Raw genomic sequence first — 15,195 nt, 5'->3', positions numbered from 1 at the left:
CTTCGTCTGTTGTTATGAAAAATTGTCATCTTAACAACTCACTGAAGCTAAATTTCAATTTTATTATATTAGATCTATGTATCCCTATTACTTCATAATTTATATATTTCATGTCATTTCAGACATAGAAACAAAAACTATATCATTAGCACTGTATCGTTATATGTGTCACAACATAGTGGGATCTGAGAATTATGTTAAAAATCTCAGACTTATGAATGCCGTCAGGGATAATTTAATCAGCGATACCAATTGGACCTTTATCACAAGTGGGAGTTTTGGTGAAGGACTTGAGATGAGAGGAAGTGATTTGGATGTGATGAATGTAATGAAAGACTTTGTGGTTTATGAAGACATTAAAGCTGCTAACAATTCAAATGTTAATTATGTGTTAATGGAAACAGATGATGTAAAACCTGGTTTCACTCAGTTACTAGTACAAGAACAAGTATATTCTCAAAATCTATGTCAACGATGTGAGGAACATAATGGCAAACATTATTTCTCGAGTGCAATATATAAGCAATGGCTCATGCGTAATACAGATAGCACTGTAATACATGGACCATGTTTATCTGACAAAGAAGGAACGTGTGACCTTGCCTTTTGTTTACATTGTAAGACATGGATATCACAAGCATCACAATGGATAACAAGATCAAATAACTCATGGCTAGTTATAATGTCAAACAAAGTATTATAAAACACGGAGTACTTTTTGTACCAATCGGAGTTAAGGGATCACCAAAAGAGGATATAGAATGGCGAATTTCCTTTTCTGTTGGTGAAAAATTTCTAATTAATACTTTTACACACACTCAATTGATATGTTATGCCCTCCTAAAAATTCTTTTGAAAGATGTTATAGCAACCTACACCGAATGTGAAGATTTGCTCTGTTCATACTTTTTGAAAACAATCATTTTCTGGATATCAGAAGAATTACCACAATCAATATGGAAACCAGAAAATCTTATACCTGGTTTTATGCGATGTTTTAGCAGACTGATTTATTCAGTTGAGTATTCAGTTTGTTTACATTACTTCATACCAGAGAACAACATGTTTGAGAACAAAATAGAGGGACGTGCTCGTAAAATTTTGTTAGAGAAACTTTATACCCTGCATAGTTACGGATGGCGATGCATCATATTTTCAGATCAAATATCTAATTTTCATGTATCAATGTGGATGAGTCATATCGAACCACATGCATTGCATACTATCGAGTTAGCAAAAATTATTAATTGTAAATTATTATGTTTGGCAAATGGGACGATTCTATCTTTGGAAAGGCACACTAATACACACAAAACAGGAATACACGAGATAGTTTCCTGTTACCAATCATCACTAAAATACTTATATACTTACTACTTATCATTAGCGTGTGGACAATGTGCGCAGTCTGTTCCACTGAACAGTACTAGAAGTTGTAATAAACACCAATACAAACAGTATAATTTCTGTCTTTGTACTCTGTTACAGAATATTTATCATGACGCTGTTTCTGGATGGCTGATGTTAGCATCGTTTTTCTATAAGTCTAAACAGTATAGTAAGGCATTACACATCATCGCATATTCTATATTGAAATGTTCTCCCGAAAAACTACAATTTTTAATGGATATTTCGGATATTCATTATCAAACCATTAAACTGAAATTATTCCAGAATATCAGTATTGTACAATTGTGGAAAATAATGCTTATTGATAATATGACATTTTTTCGTAACTCTTGGCTTATACCAAACGAACTACAAATGGAAGTGGAAAATAGAGGATATCGTATTTCCTCTATAGTGTATGGTTATTTTCTAAAGTTTGTGTGTCATTATCAACTCAATAATGCCAGACAATGTCAGGATTGCCTCCACACTTTACAAAATGTTATAAGCGAAAAATATTTTATAGAAAATAGACAACTATTCCATTCTAAAGCATACACTATTCTTGGAATTGTTTTTCAGTTATTAGGAGACAACGAATCTGCCCGACAAGCATTCATGCAGTCAGTTGAAATAGAGCCGGATTACATTTTTAATACTTCCGTAAAGAGACTTACACTAATGAACTCGTTGTGATATTTGTGCATTCAGTTGAACTACTCGTAAAAGACTGTAAAACACATTTAGCATGTATTTCGATTCAATCAATATTTTGGTTTTCTAGAACTGGATATTTTGTTAAGTACAAACTTAAAATAAGAAATTTTGTACAAGTAGGAGATCGTATATGTTGATTGTTGTAACCATTTGAAAGTTGTTTTTATCATGAACAAATAAAACTCTATTCATAACTTTTTCATAATTTTTTTTTGTGGTTGCAGAGACGGTTATAGACTATGGAATAAAGAGCAGATTAAAGAATGACAGAAACGAGGAAGGGATAATACTCTTCCATATGCCCCTTTTCTCTTTTGTAGTTAATTTGTTAAAAACAAACAAGAACTACAAAGGATAACTTCGCTGAAAACAGGAGGAAAAGCATTTATAACGAATCTATACTATGAAACGAGAAGACCTCATTTTGTGTGTCGTTTCTCTTCCTTCCACAATAAATAAATCATCATGCCTCTGTGTTCCTCAGGTAACATGCATAGTCGCATTTGTCATCCATTCTTATGATTATTCAGATTGAGTTATTTTGGGAAAAAAACGACAAAATAGGTGTTCGGATATTTTTTCGCGTTTATCCAAATGTAAACTACGATTACACTACTTTAATATACAGAAACTCTCTGTATTCTGTCTACTTTTTACTTGAATATTTACTATCTAAGGGGTCATACCAGTTGCATATATATTGAAATAGGTAAAACATGTGGAAACAAGAATGTGTCCAGAGTATACGGAAGCCACATTGGCACTATCATTTACTATTTAAGTGAACCGTGAATTGGGGTAAAATCTCTAATTTGGCATTTAAATTAGAAAGATCATATCATAGGGAACATATTTACTAAGTTTCGAGTTGGTTGGACTTCAACTTCATCAAAAACTACCTCGACAAAAACTTCAAGCTAAAGCGGGACAGTCGGACGGACGAACGGACGAACAGACTAGAAAACATAATTCCCATAACTGGGGCATACAAATTTATTGTTGAAAGTGAAAGTAGCGGTTTGACCGAAATGAAAGTAGGGTAGAGATTAGAGGGTGGTAGGACTTATTCGGGACGTCGAGATCGGGTGTTTTAAGCCCATGATTTCGGGATTGATCTTTACGGGATGCGGGAATATATTTTTTATAATTTCGGGATGTCGGGATATGAATTTCGTTAAAATACAAACCTCGGGATTTCATGTTTTTAAGCCCGGTATATTGGGACCAGGGCCCCTCAGACCACCCCATAAACGATCCTTAGTCATTTATACGAGATTCAAATCCTACCATTGTCATGGTAATAGGGCTCTCAAAAGGAAAAAACACTGATGGAATGTCATAGAAGCACATTTTATTAGAATAATAATGGTCTATAAGCAGTTTCATTTATTTCATGTTTGATGCGGTGCAAATTTTAACTTAATTTGGCTTTTACCAAAAAATGCATTGTAGCAAAGGGGAAGAATAATTGTTGTTTAACGCCAGATACATGAAAATAATTGAATTTAACACGAAGGAAACACATAACGGACTTTTGAAAAAAGGAGAGAGGGCTTTTAATACCTTATATAAAATTCTCCAGTCATAATATCTTTTACAAAAATTCATCCTACAACAGTTTAAAAGCTGTGTATGCCCGCGATTTCGCGGGTGTGTACAAGTATTATTTTAAAAAGGGCAATATACAAGAAGTAAATATGTTCACATGTGAAAGTAAATTTTTAAACAAATAATAAGAAACCTGCCCTTTAAATACCAAGAAAAATATTTGCGGACGCTAGTTACATTTATTCGGCTGAATTGTCTTTCTTTTACCTCGCTGGTTTTACTCTAATATTCTTTTTTGGCATATTCACCTGTAATGATTATGAATGTGTATGTTTGTCCTTTTCAATATTTGTGTATTTGTTTGTCCTTTTAGACACCAAAAGTCAGTACGATTGTTTAACGGTCAATTTACAAACCTAGACGGACGGAGTGTGCTCGGACATTGTAATAGTGTGTTGGCTGTCTGGTTACTACTTGTTCTGGTACATGGTATCTGTTCGTATATCAAAATCGCTTGGAATTAACGTGTGTTAGTTGACCAGGGAAAACTCGTGCTGAACTAAGATGTATCTGTATTCCCCACCGTATTTATATTTAGGTAACCAATTTACGATTTGGTTTAACAGTCACAATTGATTAAGGGCACACATGATCAATGTTTAAACAAATCTCGTATTCACATCTCTATTTTTTATTCTAATTGATAGTTGAATTAATCATTATAAACATCTTATATATAGTTCGGCAGTAGACATGTTTTATAGGCTACACGAACTCCTCATGTTTGATATTCTGCACTACACAGTTAATACCTTCGACATAAGGATAATTACACACATTTATAGTTTGTAAGAAAAAAAGACTCGAACTCGCGATGTATCAGGTTAAAAGTCGAAAGTATAAATTAATTCTTCTTTAATTTTCGCTAAAAAAAGGAATTTATGTACCTAGCCCAAATACACTGTCTGTGATTATAAGTTGGAGACTTATAGTTTTTTTTGCCAATGTTGCTTCTTTGTGCATTTCCACGGTTTGGGTCCCAGATCAATCTGAAATCGCGATCAACATTTTCATTCCAATTACAAATCGCCAACTGACTTCCAGCTTGGTAACTTTCAGTACTAAAAGCGATTATTTTATCTTGGAACATGTTCATAGTATTGGTAAAGCTCTCAACATAACATGTATCTTTGGCTAACACAAAACCCCAAGGTTGGTGTAAATTATAGATTAACTCATCATAGATATCAGGACTAAATTTTGTATATACGCCAGAATTACCGAAGATTACGTAGATTACGTAGATTACCGAATAGCAGGTAGGAGAAGTTTTTCAGCATTTGGTATTGATAGAATTATCCGCTGAGGTTCGTAGTTTGTGTCATGTCTACATCGTGAATCAGGATGACAGTTCTGGTGATTGTTCTTATAATGTTCCACAGTATTTAGCAATACACCCTTTAATTCTTTTGGATTTTCTCCAGTTTCTAAGGCCCAATGAAAATGTCCATTTGGTTTCAAATTCTTTATACTGCTTATGTCCATTGCAAATGGAATAGTGGTTTTCGACATTTTGGATGATTTTCTGGAGTGATGTTTTAGTTCTTAGGGATAAGTTTTGGTCGGCATCTTTTTTCTGTACCTGGATAAAAAAAGAAGATGTGTTATGACTGCCATTAGGACAACTCTTTAAAAGAGACCAAAAATGACACAGCAATTATTAACTGTAGGTCACAATACGGACTTCAACAATGAGCAAAGACCATACCGCATAGTCAGCTATAAAAGGCCTTTGTAGGTATTTAAATCTAATGTTGTCATATCAGACTTTGAGGTCTGTTCATGATGATCAAGAAGAAAATAGCCTTAAGACCTATCCTTATATGTTAATATTAAATACAGGGTGATTAAGTTGCTGCACAAGTATAATTCGGTTTTTTGGTAGTTTTGAAAGTTTTTTTAAATTGCTTTTAATATAAATTAGAAATTAACATAATGGATTAAGTAGAAGTTGTATCTATTGTAGTCAACAGTGTTAACCGTGGTCGTCATTCATATGGCATAATTTCGTGCATAAACATGTACAGACCTTACACGCGAGATATTAGTTCAAACGTTCGAATAAATTAATTTTAAGTCCTGATGAAAATAAGTAAAGATTTTTAATACAAACTTGATGTTGTTATCTACATGTTGAACAAATATTTATAAATATATTGAAATTCAAATAGTAAAAGGTAAAAATGATTACAATAAAAGTGAGAGAAAAATCGAAAATTGCTCATTTTCCAAGTGTTTTTAATAAGTTTAAAATATAGTCACCAATAGACAGATGTTTATACTAACTAGTATTTCTTATGAAACTGTTTAAATGACCAAATACAAATGATTGTCTTAATTATTTATGAAAACATAAGAAAAAAAATTGGTTCTACAGACATAACTCATATTTATGCAACTTGATTTTCGAAAGGTGTCAAACTGTTACCTCTCAATTTGAAAATAATAAATCACAAAAATGCTGAACTACGACGAAAATTCATAACGGAAAGACCTTAATCAGTTAAGTCCGATTCCGTATGAGCTTGAATGTTTGGGTGAACCGTAACTTAGTTTATATGAAAAAAAACAGGAAGTTCAGAACTTTATCATTTTTAGTTTTGTCCTAAACATATGTCCATTCCGACAAACTACAAAATACGTCTACAAAACTAATCAAAATTAGTTAAAAATCATTAAGAACTGAAACAGGATATTTTAAGTTTTCCAAAAAGGATACTTTAATATTACCTAATTCAATTGCAATCGACTAAATTAATGTAAAAAAAAACCTGCTGTATTTCCGTAAATCTTATTTGAATAACATTTATAGATAGAAATACATCTATAATTGGAAATCCAATTTGCATTGTCCTCTCTGAACAATATATGGAAATGATTAATAAACACAGGAAAAATTTACTTAAAATCCCCAAAAGATCAATTAAAATGAACTTAAATCAACTCACATGAATTAACCATAAAAAAATTCACCTGTCATTTTTTTTAATTAAAAACCCCATTTATAGCCATAAAACTTTTATGAATTTCTCTAGAGACTTCCTATTGCCTCCAGCTTAAATAAGATATAAGAAAATGTGGTATGAGCGCCAATAGGACAACTCGCTATCCAAGTCACAAAAAGGGCCCAAAATTTACTAGTGCAAAACCATTTAAAAGTATTTTAGACTATCTGTTGCTGATGTTCAATAATATCAAATTAGATTCAGATTAAAGTTGCGTCAGCTTATACTTCAAATTTGAAGGAGAATGGATAGTCAATAAAAGAGGTAGTTCAATGACATTTATTTCTGAGTTGACAGTGTCAGAAAAACATAACGTAGAAGAATACAACATATAGTTTCTTGTAACGAATTTTCAATACAATCCACATTTGCATACTTCATGTCTACGAAGTGTACATCACGTGCTCAGTGTATATTCAATTTAACAATATCATAATAAATGATAAACGCCAATACAAACAGTACAATTTCTGTCTTTGATTTTTGCTAATGTGCTGTGTATATATGCCTTGTCGTGTTTCTTTGTTACATATGACGTGGCTCTGTACTTTTACATCCCATAATTATGTTATTGTGCTTTGTGGTATGGTAAATTTTGTATTCTTGTCTTTCATTTATGTCAATGTGCTTTGATTTAAAGTCTTTTTGTGCTTCTTTTTTACATATATGTTGGTTGTAATAGCGATTCAGATACTTACACAATGTTGACTGTTGTACTCCTATTTGTGACATTTTTACCTATAATGTCTGTTTGTTTTGTTCACGCATCGTTGTCAATGTAATGGAACTTGATGCTACTGTCATACAAGTGAGATGTTTAGCTTGCTTTAAAACCAGGTTCTATGTTAACAGAAGTTCTATTTTTACAACAATATTGCGAAGATTTGTTTTCATTTCCTAAGACTTTATATTATATCTATTTAATGTAATTTCAGACACAGAAACAAGCATCATTAGCACTATATCGTTTTATGTGTCAGAACATCGTTGGAACAGAGAATCATGTAAAAACAATCCAACGGATAAACGCAGTCAGGGATAAAATAACCGGCAGCGACCCTTTAACCTTCATTACCAGTGGGAGATTTGGTGAAGGACTTGAGATGAGAGGAAGCGATTTAGATATTATGTATGTAACTAAAATGGAGGTTTATGGAGACATTAAAGCTGCTAACAATTCAAATGTTGAATATATGTTAATGGAAACAGATGATGTAAAACCTGGTTTCACTCAGTTACTAGTACTAGAACAAGTACATTCTCAATTTGTATGTCGACACTACGAGGAACATCATGGCAAACATTATTTCTCGAGCGCAATACATAAACAAAAGCTCATGCGTAATACAGAAAACACTGTAATTCATGGACCATGTTTATCTGACAAAGAAGGAAATGTTGACCATGCCGTGGGCTTACATTGTAGAACATGGATAGCACAAGCATCACAGTGGATCACAAGATCAAATAACTCATTGCCAAGTTATAATGTCAAACAAAATATTATAAAACACGGAGTACTTTTTGTACCAATCGGAGTGAAGGGATCGCCAATAGAGGATATAGAATGGCGAATTTTTTTTCTGTTGGTGAAAAATTTCTAATCAATACTTTTACACACACTCAATTGATGTGTTATGCCCTCCTAAAAATTCTTTTGAAAGATATTACAGCAACCTTCATCGAATGTGAAGATTTACTATGGTCATATTACTTGAAAACAATAATTTTCTGGATATCAGAAGAATTAGCACAATCAATATGGAAACAAGAAAATCTTATACCTTGTTTTATGCGATGTTTTATCAGGCTGATATATTCCGTTGACTATTCACTTTGTTTACATTACTTTATACCCGAGAACAACATGTTTGAGAACAAAATAGAGGGACGTGCTCGTGAAATACTGTTAGAGAAACTGTATACCCTGCACAGTTACGGATGGCGATGCATTTTATTTTCAGATCAATTTTCTGATTTTCATGTATCAATGTGGATGAATCATATCGAACCACATTCATTACGTACTATCGAGTTTGCAAAAACATCTAATTCCAAAGTGTTATATTTAATAAATGATATGGGTAATGTTAGTGGACAAGACACTTATACATACACAAGAGAAATACACCAGATAATGTCCTGTTACCGATCACTAGTAAAATATGTATGTACATACTACTTATCAATGTGGTGTGAAAACCATGCACAGTCTACTCCAATTAATAGATCTAGAAGTAGTAATAAACACCAATACACACAGTATAACTCCTGTCTTTGTACTTTGTTACAGAATATCTATCATGACGCTGTTTCTGGATGGCTGATGATAGCTTCGTTCTTTTATAAGTCAAAAGAATACAGTAAAGCATTACATATCATCATTTATTCTTTGTCAAAATGTACTCCCAAAAAACTACACCGCTTCATGGATATGTCGGGTAGTCGTTTCCAATTACCCGAATTTCATTTAATTCACAGAAAAAGTTATGTACAAATTTGGAAAATAATGCTTGTAGATGTTATGAAATTTACAAGAAACTCATTACTTATACAAAATGAACTACAAATGGAGGTGGAAAATGGAGTATATTTTATTTCCTCTATAGTGTATGCTTATTTTCTAATGTTTTTATGTCATTATCATCTAAATAATGTCGGAAAATGTCAGGATTCCATCCACACTTTACAACTTGTCATAACAGAACACTACTTGATAGACAAAGATTCAATTTTACTGTATGCATCATACACTATTCTTGGAATTGCTTTACAGTTATTAGGAGACAGTGAATCCGCCCGACAAGCATTTATGAAGTCAGTTGAAATAAAACCGGATTTGTTAAGAGATTTACACTTATGAACTCGTTATGATATTTGTGTATTAAGTTGAACAACTTGTAAAAGACTGTCAAACACATTTCATTTTTAATTCGATTATATGGATTTTTTTTGGATTTTTTACCACTTACCCCAAATTTACTGTAGTTAATTTGTTGGAAAAAAAAAACAAGAGCCAAATAGAATAACTCTTCCATAATCAAGATGAAAGCTAAATTCAGTATCGGACAAAATGTGTTCAAAATTGTGTACTTTATTTCATCTTTTCAATATATTTTACTTGGGAAAGACCATGGTTTACTTTTGAGTTGAAATAGGGCCCTCATTGATTTATTCTTTTTATATTATTTGCTTTATATGCTTTTGTGCTGATCATGCTTCCGTTTTAGCCAAGCCCTTTTCGCCTAATTTTACAAGTTGTTTTTGTGTTATGTTTAAACATCACCGTCATATAATGAGGCTAGCACATACATTGTTAATTACCAATAATATGATAATAATACGTGAGTATATCCGTAATGGTCTTGTTATTGGTCCGAGGCTTGCTGTTTTGGCCTTTGCCGAAATCTTAGTTCCTTTTTATATGTTTATAAGATGCAATATCTAATGATCTAGTGCCGTTTCTAGGTGACTTCAGCATTTTCTCATCTGATGACTTTTTCTACCCATTCCAGTCACATAAAGTGTTACAAATTAACTTTAGACGCAAAACATAAATAGTAACTGAAAAGCAACTGCCATTGCATGTGTTGTGCAGAAACAAAATAAATATATTTAAAAAAAATATGAAAAAAATTTCTACAAGCCAAATTACCAATGAACGAAGATTTGCACAATTACAGAATGCATGCATATGCCTGGTTCTGGTTAAAATATAAATGACAGTTTACAAAACATGAGAAGGTAAGAAAACAGTAAATCGATTTGTACTATCGTAAAATTATGAGGTCGTCAAGAAATGAACTTTGTGATAATTTGAAAACCACATACAAATATTTCCATAAACAATTTCATACTCTTATACATCTATATAACGTAGGAATAAACAATATTTAAAATGCCATATTTCATGTATTTTGTACCTGCAGTTATTCAAATGTGTCAAGAATTCAAAGGAAATCGTCATTATAAGTATGAATTGAGAATTTCCAAATCGTTGATAAAATGTATGAGAATACTTAACAGGACCTCGTTAATACACGTAAATACACTCTTTACATTTTGTCATATTTCCCTTATCAATACAGAACTAAAAAATCATTACAAGCTTCTAATTTCATTATCTAATTTATCATCTTTAATACAATGTGATATGAAAAGATTAGGATACCATATCAGTTATAGATGTGATCAGACACCAGTTATTACAAACGGTATCATTACATTTCCGAATTCACACAACTGATGTCATTTAAACAAAGGTTTTTATTATGGTGGATGCCTATTTTTTTTATCATTGATTCGATACTTTATTTAGCAATACCTTACTATACGACTGCTACACTACAGGAATTGTACAATAACTGTAACTATGGAAAGCTCTCGTACAATACACAATTATCAATTTATATAAACATTGAGCATGCTGAAAAAGACTAATCTTGATCTCAAATAACTAATTGTGCTAATTAAAGTATCACTATGAAATATCTAATCCCGTCATTAAGTTCACCAACTGCAAAAAAAGGCTTCCGAGATTTCATTAAAAATACTTTGGGTCAATATCATAGTTAATTGTGTTTGGAGATCACATTTGAACGGTGCATTTCAAAGATTTTAACAAAATACACCTCCTAAACTGTAAATATAAAACAACTATGTGTGTAGTTGAACTGTTATGATTATATACAAGCATTACATTTTTTCGCTTCATAATTGCAATTGAAGTGACCAAGGAAACATGCATCATATTGTTGAAGTATATGAAAACCTTCTACCGAAAAGCTACTCTGGATAACCTGTCGTGTTGCTCATTACACACCCGGTAAATAGTCTAATTCGGTAGATCACATTCGTAAAGGGTATTGTAGTTACCACATCAGGAACATATCATATATCATCTGTCACATGGTTATTCCATAACGGTCAACCAACTCGTGATGGCGTCCGTAATATTAACGAAGGAATAATTTCAACTTCACTATTTGGAACTCTTGGTTCTTAAAGTTCGTGTGACAAAAAGTTGGAGAAAAACAATATTTACGGACCAATGATTGGTATGTATATGATAATGGGGACTATTATACAAAAAAGCCTAAAAAACAGAATATTGATGTTCCTTTAGACCCACATTGAGGGATATACTGATCTTCAGTCATCCAAAATAAATTGTATTGCACATTATCATTTATAGTTACAAAATTCACAGGGACCAAAATACGAAACTACACACCTAACTGTGGAGTTTTATAAAAGACCAAAAATAACACGTTAACATATTATCGGGGTGTATGTGCATATATATAACTATGAAAAGTATTTTGATTTTTTATGCCACAGAAATTTGGATTTGTGAAATGCATGGATATTTCTAGAATGGGCTGACAAGGGCGAAAATTTTAGGACGGAATAAGATATCAAAGACACATAAAAGAAATCAAAACAAAGACATATGAATTTGTTTCCCGTGAAGATCGACAACCAAACTTTTATTTTCAGATGATAAAGGCTATTCTGTTAATTTTGAATATATTTTAAAACGATAAGTACAATTTACTTATAATTCTACTTACTGAAAAATCCATATAAGGATATTTATATAATGTTTACACATAGAAAGGAAGCATTTAGCAATTCTAAGTATGGTCATAAATGGCGGTTAGAACAAAAGTACGAAACACTTACGACAATGATTCAGGATCATGTGAAAGGAAATAAAAAATAATTATCTGATTTGGGCTTAAAGTAGAGTTAGTTTCTTGTGTTAAGTGGAATTCAAAGAATTAATATCTTCCTGCTTTTGTTTTTATTAAAATGACATAAAAATGTGTTTGGTGATGATTGTATCTGTCTTTAGTTAATTTTGTCAGTTTTAAGACTTTCCCTTTTTGAATTTATCTTGGAGGTTGACATTTTTGCAATACTGTTTTTCTTAATTCTTCTAATACTTTAAGTCCCTGAAGTTATATCTACATCAAACTTTTAATAAATGAAACGCTTAACAAGCTGGCCAAAATCTTAAGATTATTACACAATCCATTGTGCACTACATTACACAGATGAAATATATGTAGGAGCAATCTTGGGTTTCGTCTCTCAGTTAATCTGTCAAAACCTTGTATAGACTTAAGTCCGTGAGAAGCTTACTGCAAGGCTCAATGTCTGTCCCTATCCAAATTATCCAGATAGTCGATCTACGAATAAAAAATAGTTGCCATGGTGATGGATATTGCTAACCGTAGATTATTCAGACCCGTTTTGCAACATTCAGAGGAACTGCAAAAACTTGCATTCTTTAGTTTGAAGTTCACAAACAAGGGTATTGATACTATAAATATAAGTAATAATCTTCACAATAAAAGAGCAAAAAGTAACATTCCTTCTTACTTTAAGGACCACTCTTCTCCTATAGTATCGTATTCCTACACCAACCCTGTTGCATCTAAAATTTTCAATCACAAAAAGGTGCTGCAGAATCATAATATTGATGACCTCAAAGCTTTCCTGAAATCTGATGATGATTAATCATCCTTATGCCGAACATGATTTTAGGCAATAAGTAAACTCTTGAATTTATTCATATTTGGTGATTTATTCTTGATATAAAGTCGTTTCTTGGTTATTTCTAATATTACATGTATAAATATACATTCATTTGACAGATCTTTAAATTAAGTAAGTTTAATTAGCATGTCTAGTAATTTTAACAGTTAAAAACAGAATTAGCTCATACTTTTTTCGTGTTTTGTGGAATTACAAAATAATAAAAAGATTTAAAAGAAGTAATTGTATCCAATCAAAAATGCTGAGAGATGGTTTAAATTGATAAAAGTAGATAAAATTAAGATATGATTTTTTTGCTCACACCAATCTATTTTTTTTGTATTGGATAAGTAAATTTTCTTTTTTATTATAACAAAGAGATTTTAACACAATTTTTTACCAAGTTTTCATATTTTTAAATTATTAAACATGATGCGTTTTATAAGTAACATATTGTATCAGTGATTTTATTTCCGGTCTGTTGTGGACAGATGTGGATATATTTAGGATGAAACTGGGCCCTGTATAGTGTTGCATTGGTAAAATAAAGAGTGTTTTTCTTTTGCTAATATTCAAACGTATGTTAATTGCAGTAATAAAATAAAATAGTTGAAGTATTCAGTATTTATATGAAAGATGCACGAGATTTTCCTTTGAACTTTTAAGTGAAACCGTGACACTTCGAATTAGCTCCCTCAAAGCATAAAATGATTGTACCGATTACATATTTAATTTCAACTATTTACAGCTAGTTTTTTCAATTCTAATATAAAACGTAGTTATTTTTACCAAGACCTCGTTTATACACTCAAATGCACTTTTTTTTATTTTGTTATATTTCTTTTATCAATAAACGTATTTACACTTTTGGTATTTAGCTGGATCTTGCCTCCGAATGACCTTAGATCTACTCCGAATCACCTTTTGACGTCAAGCAACAATCACTTTTAAATTGTGACGTCAAATAATTTAAATTATGATGTCAAAGTTTACGGGAACCTGTGTGATTTTACGTAATGGCGGACAAATTTGCATACAAGTGTAAATACGTCTATATAGAACTAAAAAGTCATTACAAGCTTTAAATTTTATTCTCTAATTTAACATGTATAATAAAATGTGATATGAAAAGATTAGGATATCACATAAGTTCTAGATGGGATCAAACAATAGTTAACACAAACAGTATTATTATATTTCGGAATTCACACAGCTTATGTCATTTAAACAAAGGTTTTTATTATGGTTGATGCCTATTTTTTTAAACTTGATTCGATACTTTATTTAACAATACTTTACTATACGACTGCTACACTACATGAATTTTACAATAATTCTAACTATGGTATGCTTTCTTATAATACTCAACTACTAATTTATATTAACATTGAGCATGCTGAAAAAGACTTCTCTCGATCTCAAATAACTAATTGTGCTAATTATAGTAGCACTATGAAATGTCTTATTCCGTCATTAAGTTCACTTACTGCAATAGAAGGCTTTCGAGTATCCATAAAAACTACTTTGGGTCAATATCATTATCAATTATGTTTAGAGATCACAAATTTTAACCTATTCTACATTTGAACGGTGCATTTCAAAGATTTTAACAAAACACATCTCCTAAACTGTAAATGTAAAGCAACTAGGTGTGTAGTTGAACTGTCATAATTATGTCTTTCCACTTTCCGTGGAAAGACTTATTGTATTTCTTTAAAATTCTTTTAAATTTCACCCTGCTAAGGCGAACCATTTTTTTGTAAGTGTTATCTCCCTATTCACTGTTTATCATCTGTGTACATCTGCTTCGTAACAAAAAAGGTAGCGACAAAATTCCACTTACAAATTGTTCGTTACATCCTCAGAAATTTTTGGCTAATTTGGATCGAGGCGATTCGATGCCATTTTATAGGAGTTATCTACCTTTACAACA

Source organism: Mytilus edulis, chromosome 8 (assembly GCF_963676685.1).
Source record: "Mytilus edulis chromosome 8, xbMytEdul2.2, whole genome shotgun sequence".
Taxonomy (NCBI): Eukaryota; Metazoa; Mollusca; class Bivalvia; order Mytilida; family Mytilidae; genus Mytilus; species Mytilus edulis.
The sequence above is the reverse complement of the archived record's forward strand: the minus strand, read 5'-3'. Positions refer to the sequence as shown.